The 20,244-nt window shown below is 40.5% G+C and overlaps 9 non-coding genes across 9 annotated transcripts; all 9 read right to left on the bottom strand.

Annotated features, from left to right (window-relative positions):
* Positions 1-173: 173 nt before the first annotated feature.
* TRNAS-AGA (transfer RNA serine (anticodon AGA)) lies at positions 174-255 on the bottom strand. Its single transcript has one exon. It is a non-coding gene; the product is annotated as a tRNA-Ser (tRNA).
* A 2,588-nt stretch (positions 256-2,843) lies between these two features.
* Positions 2,844-2,915, bottom strand: TRNAH-GUG (transfer RNA histidin (anticodon GUG)). Its single transcript has one exon. It is a non-coding gene; the product is annotated as a tRNA-His (tRNA).
* Positions 2,916-6,845: 3,930 nt separating this feature from the next.
* TRNAH-GUG (transfer RNA histidin (anticodon GUG)) lies at positions 6,846-6,917 on the bottom strand. The gene has a single exon. It is a non-coding gene; the product is annotated as a tRNA-His (tRNA).
* A 1,281-nt stretch (positions 6,918-8,198) lies between these two features.
* Positions 8,199-8,280, bottom strand: TRNAS-AGA (transfer RNA serine (anticodon AGA)). The gene has a single exon. It is a non-coding gene; the product is annotated as a tRNA-Ser (tRNA).
* Positions 8,281-10,867: 2,587 nt separating this feature from the next.
* Positions 10,868-10,939, bottom strand: TRNAH-GUG (transfer RNA histidin (anticodon GUG)). Its single transcript has one exon. It is a non-coding gene; the product is annotated as a tRNA-His (tRNA).
* A 1,281-nt stretch (positions 10,940-12,220) lies between these two features.
* Positions 12,221-12,302, bottom strand: TRNAS-AGA (transfer RNA serine (anticodon AGA)). Its single transcript has one exon. It is a non-coding gene; the product is annotated as a tRNA-Ser (tRNA).
* Positions 12,303-14,890: 2,588 nt separating this feature from the next.
* TRNAH-GUG (transfer RNA histidin (anticodon GUG)) lies at positions 14,891-14,962 on the bottom strand. The gene has a single exon. It is a non-coding gene; the product is annotated as a tRNA-His (tRNA).
* A 1,281-nt stretch (positions 14,963-16,243) lies between these two features.
* On the bottom strand, positions 16,244-16,325 carry TRNAS-AGA (transfer RNA serine (anticodon AGA)). Its single transcript has one exon. It is a non-coding gene; the product is annotated as a tRNA-Ser (tRNA).
* A 2,589-nt stretch (positions 16,326-18,914) lies between these two features.
* Positions 18,915-18,986, bottom strand: TRNAH-GUG (transfer RNA histidin (anticodon GUG)). The gene has a single exon. It is a non-coding gene; the product is annotated as a tRNA-His (tRNA).
* Between the last annotated feature and the right edge of the window lie 1,258 nt (positions 18,987-20,244).

Below are 20,244 nucleotides of genomic sequence, written 5' to 3'. Positions count from 1 at the left end.
TACACCAGTGCTAAAGTAGGAATGTGGTGTAGCAAAGACATGAAAGAGGTAGCGATAACAAATATGTGGAGAGGCAATAGTGACACAAAAATAAGCCACCTATTTATAAAACTGAAATGGAAGAAATACTAAAGGTTAACTTCTGAAATTGTAGCCGATAATAACAAGATTCTCGTTGTTGGCAGGATTCGAACCTGCGCGGGGATACCCCAATGGATTTCTAGTCCATCGCCTTAACCACTCGGCCACAACAACTTGCTGTAGGCTGCCTACAAATATTTTGTTTGAAAGTTTTGAAGTTTTCCCACATCAAAGTACTGATATTCTGCAATGCGCTTTTTAAAAACAATGTTTTTTTCATCATGCACGTTCTGTCCTAAAAACAAAAATTGCATGAGTATATCTCTGGATCTGTAAAAGGATACGCTTGCATTCAAACTCTCTTGTGGCACTCAAGTTTTTTGGACCCTGTTGCACTCTGTTTTTGCGCTGCTTTTAGTCTACGACCCATATTACAGAAGTCAACCATCTCTGAGTATTTGGGACTCCTTTGTAAGTGCCTTATCTTTAATCCTTGAAAAGCTCTATAATAAAGGGGTCTGTCAAAGATTGCTTGAATGGAAGATAAAAGAAGGCCCACTTGTCTCACCAAATGCAGTAGAGAAACCTGATGTTTTACTCATGTTATCCTTAGTTCAGTTTTTGTTAGACCTGGCATCCTTAAGGTGGCCTACCAGCAACCTTTTTGCTTTTCACCTCACGTTTTGCTGTATCTTTATGTTGGCCTTAGGACTCTAATCACTTTATCACTACTGTGAGAAAGTGGCTCTGTATATACTGTTCCCAAATAGGTACAGTGTGCACAGAGTCCCCAGTCCCCAGAGGTTTGGCAGAGGCTAAAGTTAGATATAACCTTACTCTCTAAAGTGGTAGCTTGCCGAGCAGTAAGGCAGTATCAGAGTACAGTGTAAAACATTTGTTGTACACACTCAGTCAGCAAATGGTCTCACACACTCAAGAACTGAACTCTAGGCCATTGGTTTGCATACAAAAGATATTGTTGTTTTATTTTAGAACCAACAATAGGTATCAAAATATACTTTCTCAGAATGAGATGCTTTAGTTAAATACTTTGCAATAGGCAATTGACTTTTGCAGGTCATAGTTACAGTTTATTGCAATAGGCAACACAATTTGAATCACAATAATACATTGAGCTCAATGGGAATTTTAAGTTATATGCAATTAATTACTTTCAGGATTACTTTTCTAAATCCAGGACTGGATCCTAGATTCAGTCCTGGGACAGTTCTTGGAAACAAGTGAGTAAATTCGTTTTAGTTACTGTTGTGATTTTTAAGCAATATTTTGCTATTTTAAAAGTTGACACTTCGAAACTTTTGCTGATCAAATTACCAATGTTATCCTATGGAAGGAAATTCACTTAGCAGGTAAGTGGGGTTATGGTTACGTTTTCTAGGTCAGTGTTGGATCTTAGATCCAGCACTACTGTACCACCTGTAAGCAGTTGAGAAACTGCGTTTAAGTTATACAGGCGATTTTTAAGGAATATTTACATGTTTGCAAAATCGACACTTAGAAGAAATTTCACAGAAAAACAGTCAATGGTTTCCTATGGAAGAAAATTCAAGTTACGGGTAAAGTACGTTCTCGTTACTTTTGTAATCCAGTGCTGGGCTCCTAGGCTCAGTACTGGGACATCTATCTAAAACAGGTAAACAATTACGTTTTCACAGTTGGTACGATTTTTAAAGAATATTTGTAAGTTTCAAAAATCGACACTTAGAAAATTTTCAGCAAAAAGCAGGCAATGATATCCCATGGAAGGAAATTCGAGTTACTGGTAAGTACGGTTAAAATTACTTTTCAGGGTCAGTACTGAGCTCCAAGATGCAGCACTGAGGTCTCTCCTGATAACAGGTGAGTAAATCAGAATTCGTTGTTCGGCTGATTTTAGATGAATATTTTAAAGTTCCAAAACTCCACACCACTTAGAAGAATTTCCAAGTGAAACCACTCAATGTTAGCCTATGGAAGAAAAGTGAGTTATCGGCTTTTAGGTAAGTACTCGACTGGCAGAGTTATGGTTCTGGGCATAGATTCAGGGGTCTCCCAGGGGAGTCCCAGCCTACTTGCCAAGCCTTAAACTCCCCTTTTATTACATATAATTTACACCTAAGGTAGGCCCTAGGTAGTCCTAGGTGCATGATGCTATGTAAGTAAAAAATAAGATATGTACTTTGGTGGTTCGCGTGTCCTGTAAATACCAAACAGTCTATTTCATTTTTCACTACTGTGAGGTCTACCCCTCTCATAGGTTAGCTCTGTGTATTCCCCTATACTTTTTATTTGGTAATTCCATATCGGAGAGGAGTAGCTTTATTTATTTATTGAAAATCCTACTTACTGGTGAGGTTGGATTTAACTTTACTATTTTAGAAATGCCACTTTTAGAGAGTGAACATTTCTCTGCACTTACTGCTCTATTTGCCTGAAACCTGGCCCCAATACACGTCTGGATTGGGCTGGGTGACAGCAAAATTTGTGCCTTCCCTCTAGAGAGCCACAACACAGGTCACTCAACTGCACCTGGGGGGTGAGCTCCGCTCCCCCTCCACCCCCAATAGGTTCAAGAACGATAATTTATGTAAGTAAATACATTATAGCTACAGCTTATAATCATGCGAGTTTAAATCATTTGTTGTTAGATGGTTTACATTTTTGAAAGGATCTGTTTTTAATAGACATTTTACAAAAACCACTGGTACATTTGCTAATTCTGTAAAATTAACACCCAACTGCCGTGACATTGCCAACCACAATGCCGTGACTCGGATTCGAACCGAGGTTGCTGCAGCCACAACGCAGAGTACTAACCACTATACGATCACGGCGAGCTACTTGGGCTCAACGACATACAGTGACATGGAGAATTTATAATTCGGAACACTCAGGGCTGTTCCTGTGATAGGCTGGATGTATTCATTGCTTCCTCATTCCTCATTCAGAGGCTGCGTCTCCTCAGTGGTTGATAGGCTGAAACCGTTTCCTGGCCGCCTGCTTGTGAAATGCCAGGAGTCAAAGATCACACATTACACTTGCGGACCTGTGATGGGACACCAATGCAGAGAAACCCACCTGGCACAGACCTTCTATTCTGTCTATTAGACCTGCATCTTCCCTGCACCTTTCAAGCCATTTGTATGTGAAGCAAGAAAGAGTTAGAGAGTGATCCATCTACACTTTTATAGGGAGGATGTCGCCGTGAGCTCCTCCCAGCTAATCACACGAACAGCAGAAAAGCAAGATAAATACACAGTTGAGGGGTGGGCTGCATGGTTATGTTTTTGAGTAAATATTGAAACTGACCTCAGTGGCTCATTAGCAGAGCTGCGGCTAATGACTGGTGCCAAATCATGATGAAGCAAGCACCATGGCTCGTAGGGGACCCACAACACGCTTTTCTTAGCTCACTGAATTAAAGTATAAACTTCCGCCGTGTGTGAGTGGTAAAGGCTTGTTAATATGGTTCCTTTTCCAATTCAAGTCTGACAACAAGAGGCAGGAACCACGTGGCTTCGGAAGCTCAGGAAAGTAGCCAACAACCACAGAGAAAGAGAGAACTGGCAGTATGAGAGGTGGAGAAAACAGAAGCGGGAGCAAGGAGCTCAAATGAGATTGATGGCGTTTAAATAGAACGCGTAAAGGAACAGTTACACAGCTAAGAAATGGGAAAGACAGACTAGGGAAAAAAACACAGAAAGAGCCTGTAGATGAAATTCTCTTCCTGGGACAGCAGGTTAAGAGAAATTACACATGGGGAGGTTAAGCATGTAACACGGGGGAGAATAAAAAAGAAAATGCAGTTTTATGAAGTGTGTTTGCCAATCCAGCCAGCACTTTTGTTCTATTTCTCTCTTTGCGTCTTTTATTGGTAAAGTAACTTTCAAGTGCATGCGCAGGTATGAATGAGAGAGCAACCGTATAATAATTTGAAGCGTTTATACCAGTGCTAAAGTAGGAATGAGGTGTAGCAAAGACATGAAAGAGGTAGCGATAACAAATATGTGGAGAGGCAATAGTGACACAAAAATAAGCCACCTATTTATAAAACTGAAATGGAAGAAATACTAAAGGTTAACTTCTGAAATTGTAGCCGATAATAAAAAGATTCGAACCTGCGCGGGGATACCCCAATGGATTTCTAGTCCATCGCCTTAACCACTCGGCCACAACAACTTGCTGTAGGCTGCCTACAAATATTTTGTTTGAAAGTTTTGAAGTTTCCCACATCAAAGTACTGATATTCTGCAATGCGCTTTTTAAAAACAATGTTTTTTTCATCATGCACGTTCTGTCCTAAAAACAAAAATTGCATGAGTATATCTCTGGATCTGTAAAAGGATACGCTTGCATTCAAACTCTCTTGTGGCACTCAAGTTTTTTGGACCCTGTTGCACTCTGTTTTTGCGCTGCTTTTAGTCTACGACCCATATTACAGAAGTCAACCATCTCTGAGTATTTGGGACTCCTTTGTAAGTGCCTTATCTTTAATCCTTGAAAAGCTCTATAATAAAGGGGTCTGTCAAAGATTGCTTGAATGGAAGATAAAAGAAGGCCCACTTGTCTCACCAAATGCAGTAGAGAAACCTGATGTTTTACTCATGTTATCCTTAGTTCAGTTTTTGTTAGACCTGGCATCCTTAAGGTGGCCTACCAGCAACCTTTTTGCTTTTCACCTCACGTTTTGCTGTATCTTTATGTTGGCCTTAGGACTCTAATCACTTTATCACTACTGTGAGAAAGTGGCTCTGTATATACTGTTCCCAAATAGGTACAGTGTGCACAGAGTCCCCAGTCCCCAGAGGTTTGGCAGAGGCTAAAGTTAGATATAACCTTACTCTCTAAAGTGGTAGCTTGCCGAGCAGTAAGGCAGTATCAGAGTACAGTGTAAAACATTTGTTGTACACACTCAGTCAGCAAATGGTCTCACACACTCAAGAACTGAACTCTAGGCCATTGGTTTGCATACAAAAGATATTGTTGTTTTATTTTAGAACCAACAATAGGTATCAAAATATACTTTCTCAGAATGAGATGCTTTAGTTAAATACTTTGCAATAGGCAATTGACTTTTGCAGGTCATAGTTACAGTTTATTGCAATAGGCAACACAATTTGAATCACAATAATACATTGAGCTCAATGGGAATTTTAAGTTATATGCAATTAATTACTTTCAGGATTACTTTTCTAAATCCAGGACTGGATCCTAGATTCAGTCCTGGGACAGTTCTTGGAAACAAGTGAGTAAATTCGTTTTAGTTACTGTTGTGATTTTTAAGCAATATTTTGCTATTTTAAAAGTTGACACTTCGAAACTTTTGCTGATCAAATTACCAATGTTATCCTATGGAAGGAAATTCACTTAGCAGGTAAGTGGGGTTATGGTTACTTTTTCTAGGTCAGTGTTGGATCCTAGATCCAGCACTACTGTACCACCTGTAAGCAGTTGAGAAACTGCGTTTAAGTTATACAGGCGATTTTTAAGGAATATTTACATGTTTGCAAAATCGACACAGAAGAAATTTCACAGAAAAACAGTCAATGGTTTCCTATGGAAGAAAATTCAAGTTACGGGTAAAGTACGTTCTCATTACTTTTGTAATCCAGTGCTGGGCTCCTAGGCTCAGTACTGGGACATCTATCTAAAACAGGTAAACAATTACGTTTTCACAGTTGGTACGATTTTTAAAGAATATTTGTAAGTTTCAAAAATCGACACTTAGAAAATTTTCAGCAAAAAGCAGGCAATGATATCCCATGGAAGGAAATTCGAGTTACTGGTAAGTACGGTTAAAATTACTTTTCAGGGTCAGTACCGAGCTCCAAGATGCAGCACTGAGGTCTCTCCTGATAACAGGTGAGTAAATCAGAATTCGTTGTTCGGCTGATTTTAGATGAATATTTTAAAGTTCCAAAACTCCACACCACTTAGAAGAATTTCCAAGTGAAACAACTCAATGTTAGCCTATGGAAGAAAAGTGAGTTATCGGCTTTTAGGTAAGTACTCGACTGGCAGAGTTATGGTTCTGGGCATAGACTCAGGGGTCTCCCAGGGGAGTCCCAGCCTACTTGCCAAGCCTTAAACTCCCCTTTTATTACATATAATTTACACCTAAGGTAGGCCCTAGGTAGTCCTAGGTGCATGATGCTATGTAAGTAAAAAATAAGATATGTACTTTGGTGGTTCGCGTGTCCTGTAAGTACCGAACAGTCTATTTCATTTTTCACTACTGTGAGGTCTACCCCTCTCATAGGTTAGCTCTGTGTATTCCCCTATACTTTTTATTTGGTAATTCCATATCGGAGAGGAGTAGCTTTATTTATTTATTGAAAATCCTACTTACTGGTGAGGTTGGATTTAACTTTACTATTTTAGAAATGCCACTTTTAGAGAGTGAACATTTCTCTGCACTTACTGCTCTATTTGCCTGAAACCTGGCCCCAATACACGTCTGGATTGGGCTGGGTGACAGCAAAATGTGTGCCTTCCCTCTAGAGAGCCACAACACAGGTCACTCAACTGCACCTGGGGGGTGAGCTCCGCTCCCCCTCCACCCCCAATAGGTTCAAGAACGATAATTTATGTAAGTAAATACATTATAGCTACAGCTTATAATCATGCGAGTTTAAATCATTTGTTGTTAGATGGTTTAAATATTTGAAAGGATCTGTTTTTAATAGACATTTTACAAAAACCACTGGTACATTTGCTAATTCTGTAAAATTAACACCCAACTGCCGTGACATTGCCAACCACAATGCCGTGACTCGGATTCGAACCGAGGTTGCTGCGGCCACAACGCAGAGTACTAACCACTATACGATCATGGCGAGCTACTTGGGCTCAACGACATACAGTGACATGGAGAATTTATAATTCGGAACACTCAGGGCTGTTCCTGTGATAGGCTGGATGTATTCATTGCTTCCTCATTCCTCATTCAGAGGCTGCGTCTCCTCAGTGGTTGATAGGCTGAAACCGTTTCCTGGCCGCCTGCTTGTGAAATGCCAGGAGTCAAAGATCACACATTACACTTGCGGACCTGTGATGGGACACCAATGCAGAGAAACCCACCTGGCACAGACCTTCTATTCTGTCTATTAGACCTGCATCTTCCCTGCACCTTTCAAGCCATTTGTATGTGAAGCAAGAAAGAGTTAGAGAGTGATCCATCTACACTTTTATAGGGAGGATGTCGCCGTGAGCTCCTCCCAGCTAATCACACGAACAGCAGAAAAGCAAGATAAATACACAGTTGAGGGGTGGGCTGCATGGTTATGTTTTTGAGTAAATATTGAAACTGACCTCAGTGGCTCATTAGCAGAGCTGCGGCTAATGACTGGTGCCAAATCATGATGAAGCAAGCACCATGGCTCGTAGGGGACCCACAACACGCTTTTCTTAGCTCACTGAATTAAAGTATAAACTTCCGCCGTGTGTGAGTGGTAAAGGCTTGTTAATATGGTTCCTTTTCCAATTCAAGTCTGACAACAAGAGGCAGGAACCACGTGGCTTCGGAAGCTCAGGAAAGTAGCCAACAACCACAGAGAAAGAGAGAACTGGCAGTATGAGAGGTGGAGAAAACAGAAGCGGGAGCAAGGAGCTCAAATGAGATTGATGGCGTTTAAATAGAGCGCGTAAAGGAACAGTTACACAGCTAAGAAATGGGAAAGACAGACTAGGGAAAAAAACACAGAAAGAGCCTGTAGATGAAATTCTCTTCCTGGGACAGCAGGTTAAGAGAAATTACACATGGGGAGGTTAAGCATGTAACACGGGGGAGAATAAAAAAGAAAATGCAGTTTTATGAAGTGTGTTTGCCAATCCAGCCAGCACTTTTGTTCTATTTCTCTCTTTGCGTCTTTTATTGGTAAAGTAACTTTCAAGTGCATGCGCAGGTATGAATGAGAGAGCAACCGTATAATAATTTGAAGCGTTTACACCAGTGCTAAAGTAGGAATGAGGTGTAGCAAAGACATGAAAGAGGTAGCGATAACAAATATGTGGAGAGGCAATAGTGACACAAAAATAAGCCACCTATTTATAAAACTGAAATGGAAGAAATACTAAAGGTTAACTTCTGAAATTGTAGCCGATAATAAAAAGATTCTCATTGTTGGCAGGATTCGAACCTGCGCGGGGATACCCCAATGGATTTCTAGTCCATCGCCTTAACCACTCGGCCACAACAACTTGCTGCAAGCTGCCTACAAATATTTTGTTTGAAAGTTTTGAAGTTTTCCCACATCAAAGTACTGATATTCTGCAATGCGCTTTTTAAAAACAATGTTTTTTTCATCATGCACGTTCTGTCCTAAAAATAAAAATTGCATGAGTATATCTCTGGATCTGTAAAAGGATACGCTTGCATTCAAACTCTCTTGTGGCACTCAAGTTTTTTGGACCCTGTTGCACTCTGTTTTTGTGCTGCTTTTAGTCTACGACCCATATTACAGAAGTCAACCATCTCTGAGTATTTGGGACTCCTTTGTAAGTGCCTTATCTTTAATCCTTGAAAAGCTCTATAATAAAGGGGTCTGTCAAAGATTGCTTGAATGGAAGATAAAAGAAGGCCCACTTGTCTCACCAAATGCAGTAGAGAAACCTGATGTTTTACTCATGTTATCCTTAGTTCAGTTTTTGTTAGACCTGGGATCCTTAAGGTGGCCTACCAGCAACCTTTTTGCTTTTCACCTCACGTTTTGCTGTATCTTTATGTTGGCCGTAGGACTCTAATCACTTTATCACTACTGTGAGAAAGTGGCTCTGTATATACTGTTCCCAAATAGGTACAGTGTGCACAGAGTCCCCAGTCCCCAGAGGTTTGGCAGAGGCTAAAGTTAGATATAACCTTACTCTCTAAAGTGGTAGCTTGCCGAGCAGTAAGGCAGTATCAGAGTACAGTGTAAAACATTTGTTGTACACACTCAGTCAGCAAATGGTCTCACACACTCAAGAACTGAACTCTAGGCCATTGGTTTGCATACAAAAGATATTGTTGTTTTATTTTAGAACCAACAATAGGTATCAAAATATACTTTCTCAGAATGAGATGCTTTAGTTAAATACTTTGCAATAGGCAATTGACTTTTGCAGGTCATAGTTACAGTTTATTGCAATAGGCAACACAATTTGAATCACAATAATACATTGAGCTCAATGGGAATTTTAAGTTATATGCAATTAATTACTTTCAGGATTACTTTTCTAAATCCAGGACTGGATCCTAGATTCAGTCCTGGGACAGTTCTTGGAAACAAGTGAGTAAATTCGTTTTAGTTACTGTTGTGATTTTTAAGCAATATTTTGCTATTTTAAAAGTTGACACTTCGAAACTTTTGCTGATCAAATTACCAATGTTATCCTATGGAAGGAAATTCACTTAGCAGGTAAGTGGGGTTATGGTTACGTTTTCTAGGTCAGTGTTGGATCCTAGATCCAGCACTACTGTACCACCTGTAAGCAGTTGAGAACTGCGTTTAAGTTATACAGGCGATTTTTAAGGAATATTTACATGTTTGCAAAATCGACACTTAGAAGAAATTTCACAGAAAAACAGTCAATGGTTTCCTATGGAAGAAAATTCAAGTTACGGGTAAAGTACGTTCTCGTTACTTTTGTAATCCAGTGCTGGGCTCCTAGGCTCAGTACTGGGACATCTATCTAAAACTGGTAAACAATTACGTTTTCACAGTTGGTACGATTTTTAAAGAATATTTGTAAGTTTCAAAAATCGACACTTAGAAAATTTTCAGCAAAAAGCAGGCAATGATATCCCATGGAAGGAAATTCGAGTTACTGGTAAGTACGGTTAAAATTACTTTTCAGGGTCAGTACCGAGCTCCAAGATGCAGCACTGAGGTCTCTCCTGATAACAGGTGAGTAAATCAGAATTCGTTGTTCGGCTGATTTTAGATGAATATTTTAAAGTTCCAAAACTCCACACCACTTAGAAGAATTTCCAAGTGAAACCACTCAATGTTAGCCTATGGAAGAAAAGTGAGTTATCGGCTTTTAGGTAAGTACTCGACTGGCAGAGTTATGGTTCTGGGCATAGACTCAGGGGTCTCCCAGGGGAGTCCCAGCCTACTTGCCAAGCCTTAAACTCCCCTTTTATTACATATAATTTACACCTAAGGTAGGCCCTAGGTAGTCCTAGGTGCATGATGCTATGTAAGTAAAAAATAACATATGTAATTTGGTGGTTCGCGTGTCCTGTAAGTACCAAACAGTCTATTTCATTTTTCACTACTGTGAGGTCTACCCCTCTCATAGGTTAGCTCTGTGTATTCCCCTATACTTTTAATTTGGTAATTCCATATCGGAGAGGAGTAGCTTTATTTATTTATTGAAAATCCTACTTACTGGTGAGGTTGGATTTAACTTTACTATTTTAGAAATGCCACTTTTAGAGAGTGAACATTTCTCTGCACTTACTGCTCTATTTGCCTGAAACCTGGCCCCAATACACGTCTGGATTGGGCTGGGTGACAGCAAAATTTGTGCCTTCCCTCTAGAGAGCCACAACACAGGTCACTCAACTGCACCTGGGGGGTGAGCTCCGCTCCCCCTCCACCCACAATAGGTTCAAGAACGATAATTTATGTAAGTAAATACATTATAGCTACAGCTTATAATCATGCGAGTTTAAATCATTTGTTGTTAGATGGTTTAAATATTTGAAAGGATCTGTTTTTAATAGACATTTTACAAAAACCACTGGTACATTTGCTAATTCTGTAAAATTAACACCCAACTGCCGTGACATTGCCAACCACAATGCCATGACTCGGATTCGAACCGAGGTTGCTGCGGCCACAACGCAGAGTACTAACCACTATACGATCACGGCAAGCTACTTGGGCTCGACGACATACAGTGACATGGAGAATTTATAATTCGGAACACTCAGGGCTGTTCCTGTGATAGGCTGGATGTATTCATTACTTCCTCATTCCTCATTCAGAGGCTGCGTCTCCTCAGTGGTTGATAGGCTGAAACCGTTTCCTGGCCGCCTGCTTGTGAAATGCCAGGAGTCAAAGATCACACATTACACTTGCGGACCTGTGATGGGACACCAATGCAGAGAAACCCACCTGGCACAGACCTTCTATTCTGTCTATTAGACCTGCATCTTCCCTGCACCTTTCAAGCCATTTGTATGTGAAGCAAGAAAGAGTTAGAGAGTGATCCATCTACACTTTTATAGGGAGGATGTCGCCGTGAGCTCCTCCCAGCTAATCACACGAACAGCAGAAAAGCAAGATAAATACACAGTTGAGGGGTGGGCTGCATGGTTATGTTTTTGAGTAAATATTGAAACTGACCTCAGTGGCTCATTAGCAGAGCTGCGGCTAATGACTGGTGCCAAATCATGATGAAGCAAGCACCATGGCTCGTAGGGGACCCACAACACGCTTTTCTTAGCTCACTGAATTAAAGTATAAACTTCCGCCGTGTGTGAGTGGTAAAGGCTTGTTAAAATGGTTCCTTTTCCAATTCAAGTCTGACAACAAGAGGCAGGAACCACGTGGCTTCGGAAGCTCAGGAAAGTAGCCAACAACCACAGAGAAAGAGAGAACTGGCAGTATGAGAGGTGGAGAAAACAGAAGCGGGAGCAAGGAGCTCAAATGAGATTGATGGCGTTTAAATAGAGCGCGTAAAGGAACAGTTACACAGCTAAGAAATGGGAAAGACAGACTAGGGAAAAAAACACAGAAAGAGCCTGTAGATGAAATTCTCTTCCTGGGACAGCAGGTTAAGAGAAATTACACATGGGGAGGTTAAGCATGTAACACGGGGGAGAATAAAAAAGAAAATGCAGTTTTATGAAGTGTGTTTGCCAATCCAGCCAGCACTTTTGTTCTATTTCTCTCTTTGCGTCTTTTATTGGTAAAGTAACTTTCAAGTGCATGCGCAGGTATGAATGAGAGAGCAACCGTATAATAATTTGAAGCGTTTACACCAGTGCTAAAGTAGGAATGAGGTGTAGCAAAGACATGAAAGAGGTAGCGATAACAAATATGTGGAGAGGCAATAGTGACACAAAAATAAGCCACCTATTTATAAAACTGAAATGGAAGAAATACTAAAGGTTAACTTCTGAAATTGTAGCCGATAATAAAAAGATTCTCGTTGTTGGCAGGATTCGAACCTGCGCGGGGATACCCCAATGGATTTCTAGTCCATCGCCTTAACCACTCGGCCACAACAACTTGCTGTAGGCTGCCTACAAATATTTTGTTTGAAAGTTTTGAAGTTTTCCCACATCAAAGTACTGATATTCTGCAATGCGCTTTTTAAAAACAATGTTTTTTTCATCATGCACGTTCTGTCCTAAAAACAAAAATTGCATGAGTATATCTCTGGATCTGTAAAAGGATACGCTTGCATTCAAACTCTCTTGTGGCACTCAAGTTTTTTGGACCCTGTTGCACTCTGTTTTTGCGCTGCTTTTAGTCTACGACCCATATTACAGAAGTCAACCATCTCTGAGTATTTGGGACTCCTTTGTAAGTGCCTTATCTTTAATCCTTGAAAAGCTCTATAATAAAGGGGTCTGTCAAAGATTGCTTGAATGGAAGATAAAAGAAGGCCCACTTGTCTCACCAAATGCAGTAGAGAAACCTGATGTTTTACTCATGTTATCCTTAGTTCAGTTTTTGTTAGACCTGGCATCCTTAAGGTGGCCTACCAGCAACCTTTTTGCTTTTCACCTCACGTTTTGCTGTATCTTTATGTTGGCCTTAGGACTCTAATCACTTTATCACTACTGTGAGAAAGTGGCTCTGTATATACTGTTCCCAAATAGGTACAGTGTGCACAGAGTCCCCAGTCCCCAGAGGTTTGGCAGAGGCTAAAGTTAGATATAACCTTACTCTCTAAAGTGGTAGCTTGCCGAGCAGTAAGGCAGTATCAGAGTACAGTGTAAAACATTTGTTGTACACACTCAGTCAGCAAATGGTCTCACACACTCAAGAACTGAACTCTAGGCCATTGGTTTGCATACAAAAGATATTGTTGTTTTATTTTAGAACCAACAATAGGTATCAAAATATACTTTCTCAGAATGAGATGCTTTAGTTAAATACTTTGCAATAGGCAATTGACTTTTGCAGGTCATAGTTACAGTTTATTGCAATAGGCAACACAATTTGAATCACAATAATACATTGAGCTCAATGGGAATTTTAAGTTATATGCAATTAATTACTTTCAGGATTACTTTTCTAAATCCAGGACTGGATCCTAGATTCAGTCCTGGGACAGTTCTTGGAAACAAGTGAGTAAATTCGTTTTAGTTACTGTTGTGATTTTTAAGCAATATTTTGCTATTTTAAAAGTTGACACTTCGAAACTTTTGCTGATCAAATTACCAATGTTATCCTATGGAAGGAAATTCACTTAGCAGGTAAGTGGGGTTATGGTTACGTTTTCTAGGTCAGTGTTGGATCCTAGATCCAGCACTACTGTACCACCTGTAAGCAGTTGAGAAACTGCGTTTAAGTTATACAGGCGATTTTTAAGGAATATTTACATGTTTGCAAAATCGACACTTAGAAGAAATTTCACAGAAAAACAGTCAATGGTTTCCTATGGAAGAAAATTCAAGTTACGGGTAAAGTACGTTCTCGTTACTTTTGTAATCCAGTGCTGGGCTCCTAGGCTCAGTACTGGGACATCTATCTAAAACAGGTAATCAATTACGTTTTCACAGTTGGTACGATTTTTAAAGAATATTTGTAAGTTTCAAAAATCGACACTTAGAAAATTTTCAGCAAAAAGCAGGCAATGACATCCCATGGAAGGAAATTCGAGTTACTGGTAAGTACGGTTAAAATTACTTTTCAGGGTCAGTACCGAGCTCCAAGATGCAGCACTGAGGTCTCTCCTGATAACAGGTGAGTAAATCAGAATTCGTTGTTCGGCTGATTTTAGATGAATATTTTAAAGTTCCAAAACTCCACACCACTTAGAAGAATTTCCAAGTGAAACCACTCAATGTTAGCCTATGGAAGAAAAGTGAGTTATCGGCTTTTAGGTAAGTACTCGACTGGCAGAGTTATGGTTCTGGGCATAGACTCAGGGGTCTCCCAGGGGAGTCCCAGCCTACTTGCCAAGCCTTAAACTCCCCTTTTATTACATATAATTTACACCTAAGATAGGCCCTAGGTAGTCCTAGGTGCATGATGCTATGTAAGTAAAAAATAAGATATGTACTTTGGTGGTTCGCGTGTCCTGTAAGTACCAAACAGTCTATTTCATTTTTCACTACTGTGAGGTCTACCACTCTCATAGGTTAGCTCTGTGTATTCCCCTATACTTTTAATTTGGTAATTCCATATCGGAGAGGAGTAGCTTTATTTATTTATTGAAAATCCTACTTACTGGTGAGGTTGGATTTAACTTTACTATTTTAGAAATGCCACTTTTAGAGAGTGAACATTTCTCTGCACTTACTGCTCTATTTGCCTGAAACCTGGCCCCAATACACGTCTGGATTGGGCTGGGTGACAGCAAAATTTGTGCCTTCCCTCTAGAGAGCCACAACACAGGTCACTCAACTGCACCTGGGGGGTGAGCTCCGCTCCCCCTCCACCCCCAATAGGTTCAAGAACGATAATTTATGTAAGTAAATACATTATAGCTACAGCTTATAATCATGCGAGTTTAAATCATTTGTTGTTAGATGGTTTAAATATTTGAAAGGATCTGTTTTTAATAGACATTTTACAAAAACCACTGGTACATTTGCTAATTCTGTAAAATTAACACCCAACTGCCGTGACATTGCCAACCACAATGCCGTGACTCGGATTCGAACCGAGGTTGCTGCGGCCACAACGCAGAGTACTAACCACTATACGATCACGGCGAGCTACTTGGGCTCAACGACATACAGTGACATGGAGAATTTATAATTCGGAACACTCAGGGCTGTTCCTGTGATAGGCTGGATGTATTCATTGCTTCCTCATTCCTCATTCAGAGGCTGCGTCTCCTCAGTGGTTGATAGGCTGAAACCGTTTCCTGGCCGCCTGCTTGTGAAATGCCAGGAGTCAAAGATCACACATTACACTTGCGGACCTGTGATGGGACACCAATGCAGAGAAACCCACCTGGCACAGACCTTCTATTCTGTCTATTAGACCTGCATCTTCCCTGCACCTTTCAAGCCATTTGTATGTGAAGCAAGAAAGAGTTAGCGAGTGATCCATCTACACTTTTATAGGGAGGATGTCGCCGTGAGCTCCTCCCAGCTAATCACACGAACAGCAGAAAAGCAAGATAAATACACAGTTGAGGGGTGGGCTGCATGGTTATGTTTTTGAGTAAATATTGAAACTGACCTCAGTGGCTCATTAGCAGAGCTGCGGCTAATGACTGGTGCCAAATCATGATGAAGCAAGCACCATGGCTCGTAGGGGACCCACAACACGCTTTTCTTAGCTCACTGAATTGAAGTATAAACTTCCGCCGTGTGTGAGTGGTAAAGGCTTGTTAATATGGTTCCTTTTCCAATTCAAGTCTGACAACAAGAGGCAGGAACCACGTGGCTTCGGAAGCTCAGGAAAGTAGCCACCAACCACAGAGAAAGAGAGAACTGGCAGTATGAGAGGTGGAGAAAACAGAAGCGGGAGCAAGGAGCTCAAATGAGATTGATGGCGTTTAAATAGAGCGCGTAAAGGAACAGTTACACAGCTAAGAAATGGGAAAGACAGACTAGGGAAAAAAACACAGAAAGAGCCTGTAGATGAAATTCTCTTCCTGGGACAGCAGGTTAAGAGAAATTACACATGGGGAGGTTAAGCATGTAACACGGGGGAGAATAAAAAAGAAAATGCAGTTTTATGAAGTGTGTTTGCCAATCCAGCCAGCACTTTTGTTCTATTTCTCTCTTTGCGTCTTTTATTGGTAAAGTAACTTTCAAGTGCATGCGCAGGTATGAATGAGAGAGCAACCGTATAATAATTTGAAGCGTTTACACCAGTGCTAAAGTAGGAATGAGGTGTAGCAAAGACATGAAAGAGGTAGCGATAACAAATATGTGGAGAGGCAATAGTGACACAAAAATAAGCCACCTATTTATAAAACTGAAATGGAAGAAATACTAAAGGTTAACTTCTGAAATTGTAGCCGATAATAAAAAGATTCTCGTTGTTGGCAGGATTCGAACCTGCGCGGGGAAACCCCAATGGATTTCTAGTCCATCGCCTTAACCACTCGGCCACAACAACTTGCTGTAGACTGCCTACAAATATTTTGTTTGAAAGTTTTGAAGTTTTCCCACATCAAAGTACTGATATTCTGCAATGCGCTTTTTAAAAACAATGTTTTTTTCATCATGCACGTTCTGTCCTAAAAACAAAAATTACATGAGTATATCTCTGGATCTGTAAAAGGATACGCTTGCATTCAAACTCTCTTGTGGCACTCAAGTTTTTTGGACCCTGTTGCACTCTGTTTTTGCGCTGCTTTTAGTCTACGACCCATATTACAGAAGTCAACCATCTCTGAGTATTTGGGACTCCTTTGTAAGTGCCTTATCTTTAATCCTTGAAAAGCTCTATAATAAAGGGGTCTGTCAAAGATTGCTTGAATGGAAGATAAAAGAAGGCCCACTTGTCTCACCAAATGCAGTAGAGAAACCTGATGTTTTACTCATGTTATCCTTAGTTCAGTTTTTGTTAGACCTGGCATCCTTAAGGTGGCCTACCAGCAACCTTTTTGCTTTTCACCTCACGTTTTGCTGTATCTTTATGTTGGCCTTAGGACTCTAATCACTTTATCACTACTGTGAGAAAGTGGCTCTGTATATACTGTTCCCAAATAGGTACAGTGTGCACAGAGTCCCCAGTCCCCAGAGGTTTGGCAGAGGCTAAAGTTAGATATAACCTTACTCTCTAAAGTGGTAGCTTGCCGAGCAGTAAGGCAGTATCAGAGTACAGTGTAAAACATTTGTTGTACACACTCAGTCAGCAAATGGTCTCACACACTCAAGAACTGAACTCTAGGCCATTGGTTTGCATACAAAAGATATTGTTGTTTTATTTTAGAACCAACAATAGGTATCAAAATATACTTTCTCAGAATGAGATGCTTTAGTTAAATACTTTGCAATAGGCAATTGACTTTTGCAGGTCATAGTTACAGTTTATTGCAATAGGCAACACAATTTGAATCACAATAATACATTGAGCTCAATGGGAATTTTAAGTTATATGCAATTAATTACTTTCAGGATTACTTTTCTAAATCCAGGACTGGATCCTAGATTCAGTCCTGGGACAGTTCTTGGAAACAAGTGAGTAAATTCGTTTTAGTTACTGTTGTGATTTTTAAGCAATATTTTGCTATTTTAAAAGTTGACACTTCGAAACTTTTGCTGATCAAATTACCAATGTTATCCTATGGAAGGAAATTCACTTAGCAGGTAAGTGGGGTTATGGTTACGTTTTCTAGGTCAGTGTTGGATCCTAGATCCAGCACTACTGTACCACCTGTAAGCAGTTGAGAAACTGCGTTTAAGTTATACAGGCGATTTTTAAGGAATATTTACATGTTTGCAAAATCGACACTTAGAAGAAATTTCACAGAAAAACAGTCAATGGTTTCCTATGGAAGAAAATTCAAGTTACGGGTAAAGTACGTTCTCGTTACTTTTGTAATCCAGTGCTGGGCTCCTAGGCTCAGTACTGGGACATCTATCTAAAACAGGTAAACAATTACGTTTTCACAGTTGGTACGATTTTTAAAGAATATTTGTAAGTTTCAAAAATCGACACTTAGAAAATTTTCAGCAAAAAGCAGGCAATGATATCCCATGGAAGGAAATTCGAGTTACTGGTAAGTACGGTTAAAATTACTTTTCAGGGTCAGTACTGAGCTCCAAGATGCAGCACTGAGGTCTCTCCTGATAACAGGTGAGTAAATCAGAATTCGTTGTTCGGCTGATTTTAGATGAATATTTTAAAGTTCCAAAACTCCACACCACTTAGAAGAATTTCCAAGTGAAACCACTCAATGTTAGCCTATGGAAGAAAAGTGAGTTATCGGCTTTTAGGTAAGTACTCGACTGGCAGAGTTATGGTTCTGGGCATAGACTCAGGGGTCTCCCAGGGGAGTCCCAGCCTACTTGCCAAGCCTTAAACTCCCCTTTTATTACATATAATTTACACCTAAGGTAGGCCCTAGGTAGTCCTAGGTGCATGATGCTATGTAAGTAAAAAATAAGATATGTACTTTGGTGGTTCGCGTGTCCTGTAAGTACCAAACAGTCTATTTCATTTTTCACTACTGTGAGGTCTACCCCTCTCATAGGTTAGCTCTGTGTATTCCCCTATACTTTTTATTTGGTAATTCCATATCGGAGAGGAGTAGCTTTATTTATTTATTGAAAATCCTACTTACTGGTTGAGGTTGGATTTAACTTTACTATTTTAGAAATGCCACTTTTAGAGAGTGAACATGTCTCTGCACTTACTGCTCTATTTGCCTGAAACCTGGCCCCAATACACGTCTGGATTGGGCTGGGTGACAGCAAAATTTGTGCCTTCCCTCTAGAGAGCCACAACACAGGTCACTCAACTGCACCTGGGGGGTGAGCTCCGCTCCCCCTCCACCCCCAATAGGTTCAAGAACGATAATTTATGTAAGTAAATACATTATAGCTACAGCTTATAATCATGCAAGTTTAAATCATTTGTTGTTAGATGGTTTAAATATTTGAAAGGATCTGTTTTTAATAGACATTTTACAAAAACCACTGGTACATTTGCTAATTCTGTAAAATTAACACCCAACTGCCGTGACATTGCCAACCACAATGCCGTGACTCGGATTCGAACCGAGGTTGCTGCGGCCACAACGCAGAGTACTAACCACTATACGATCACGGCGAGCTACTTGGGCTCAACGACATACAATGACATGGAGAATTTATAATTCGGAACACTCAGGGCTGTTCCTGTGATAGGCTGGATGTATTCATTGCTTCCTCATTCCCCATTCAGAGGCTGCGTCTCCTCAGTGGTTGATAGGCTGAAACCGTTTCCTGGCCGCCTGCTTGTGAAATGCCAGGAGTCAAAGATCACACATTACACTTGCGGACCTGTGATGGGACACCAATGCAGAGAAACCCACCTGGCACAGGCCTTCTATTCTGTCTATTAGACCTGCATCTTCCCTGCACCTTTCAAGCCATTTGTATGTGAAGCAAGAAAGAGTTAGAGAGTGATCCATCTACACTTTTATAGGGAGGATGTCGCCGTGAGCTCCTCCCAGCTAATCACACGAACAGCAGAAAAGCAAGATAAATACACAGTTGAGGGGTGGGCTGCATGGTTATGTTTTTGAGTAAATATTGAAACTGACCTCAGTGGCTCATTAGCAGAGCTGCGGCTAATGACTGGTGCCAAATCATGATGAAGCAAGCACCATGGCTCGTAGGGGACCCACAACACGCTTTTCTTAGCTCACTGAATTAAAGTATAAACTTCCGCCGTGTGTGAGTGGTAAAGGCTTGTTAATATGGTTCCTTTTCCAATTCAAGTCTGACAACAAGAGGCAGGAACCACGTGGCTTCGGAAGCTCAGGAAAGTAGCCACCAACCACAGAGAAAGAGAGAACTGGCAGTATGAGAGGTGGAGAAAACAGAAGCGGGAGCAAGGAGCTCAAATGAGATTGATGGCGTTTAAATAGAGCGCGTAAAGGAACAGTTACACAGCTAAGAAATGGGAAAGACAGACTAGGGAAAAAAACACAGAAAGAGCCTGTAGATGAAATTCTCTTCCTGGGACAGCAGGTTAAGAGAAATTACACATGGGGAGGTTAAGCATGTAACACGGGGGAGAATAAAAAAGAAAATGCAGTTTTATGAAGTGTGTTTGCCAATCCAGCCAGCACTTTTGTTCTATTTCTCTCTTTGCGTCTTTTATTGGTAAAGTAACTTTCAAGTGCATGCGCAGGTATGAATGAGAGAGCAACCGTATAATAATTTGAAGCGTTTACACCAGTGCTAAAGTAGGAATGAGGTGTAGCAAAGACATGAAAGAGGTAGCGATAACAAATATGTGGAGAGGCAATAGTGACACAAAAATAAGCCACCTATTTATAAAACTGAAATGGAAGAAATACTAAAGGTTAACTTCTGAAATT

Source organism: Triturus cristatus, chromosome 12, assembly GCF_964204655.1.
Source record: "Triturus cristatus chromosome 12, aTriCri1.1, whole genome shotgun sequence".
NCBI classification, from domain to species: domain Eukaryota; kingdom Metazoa; phylum Chordata; class Amphibia; order Caudata; family Salamandridae; genus Triturus; species Triturus cristatus.
Note: the sequence above shows the minus strand (reverse complement) of the source record. Positions and strands in the feature narration are given on the sequence as shown.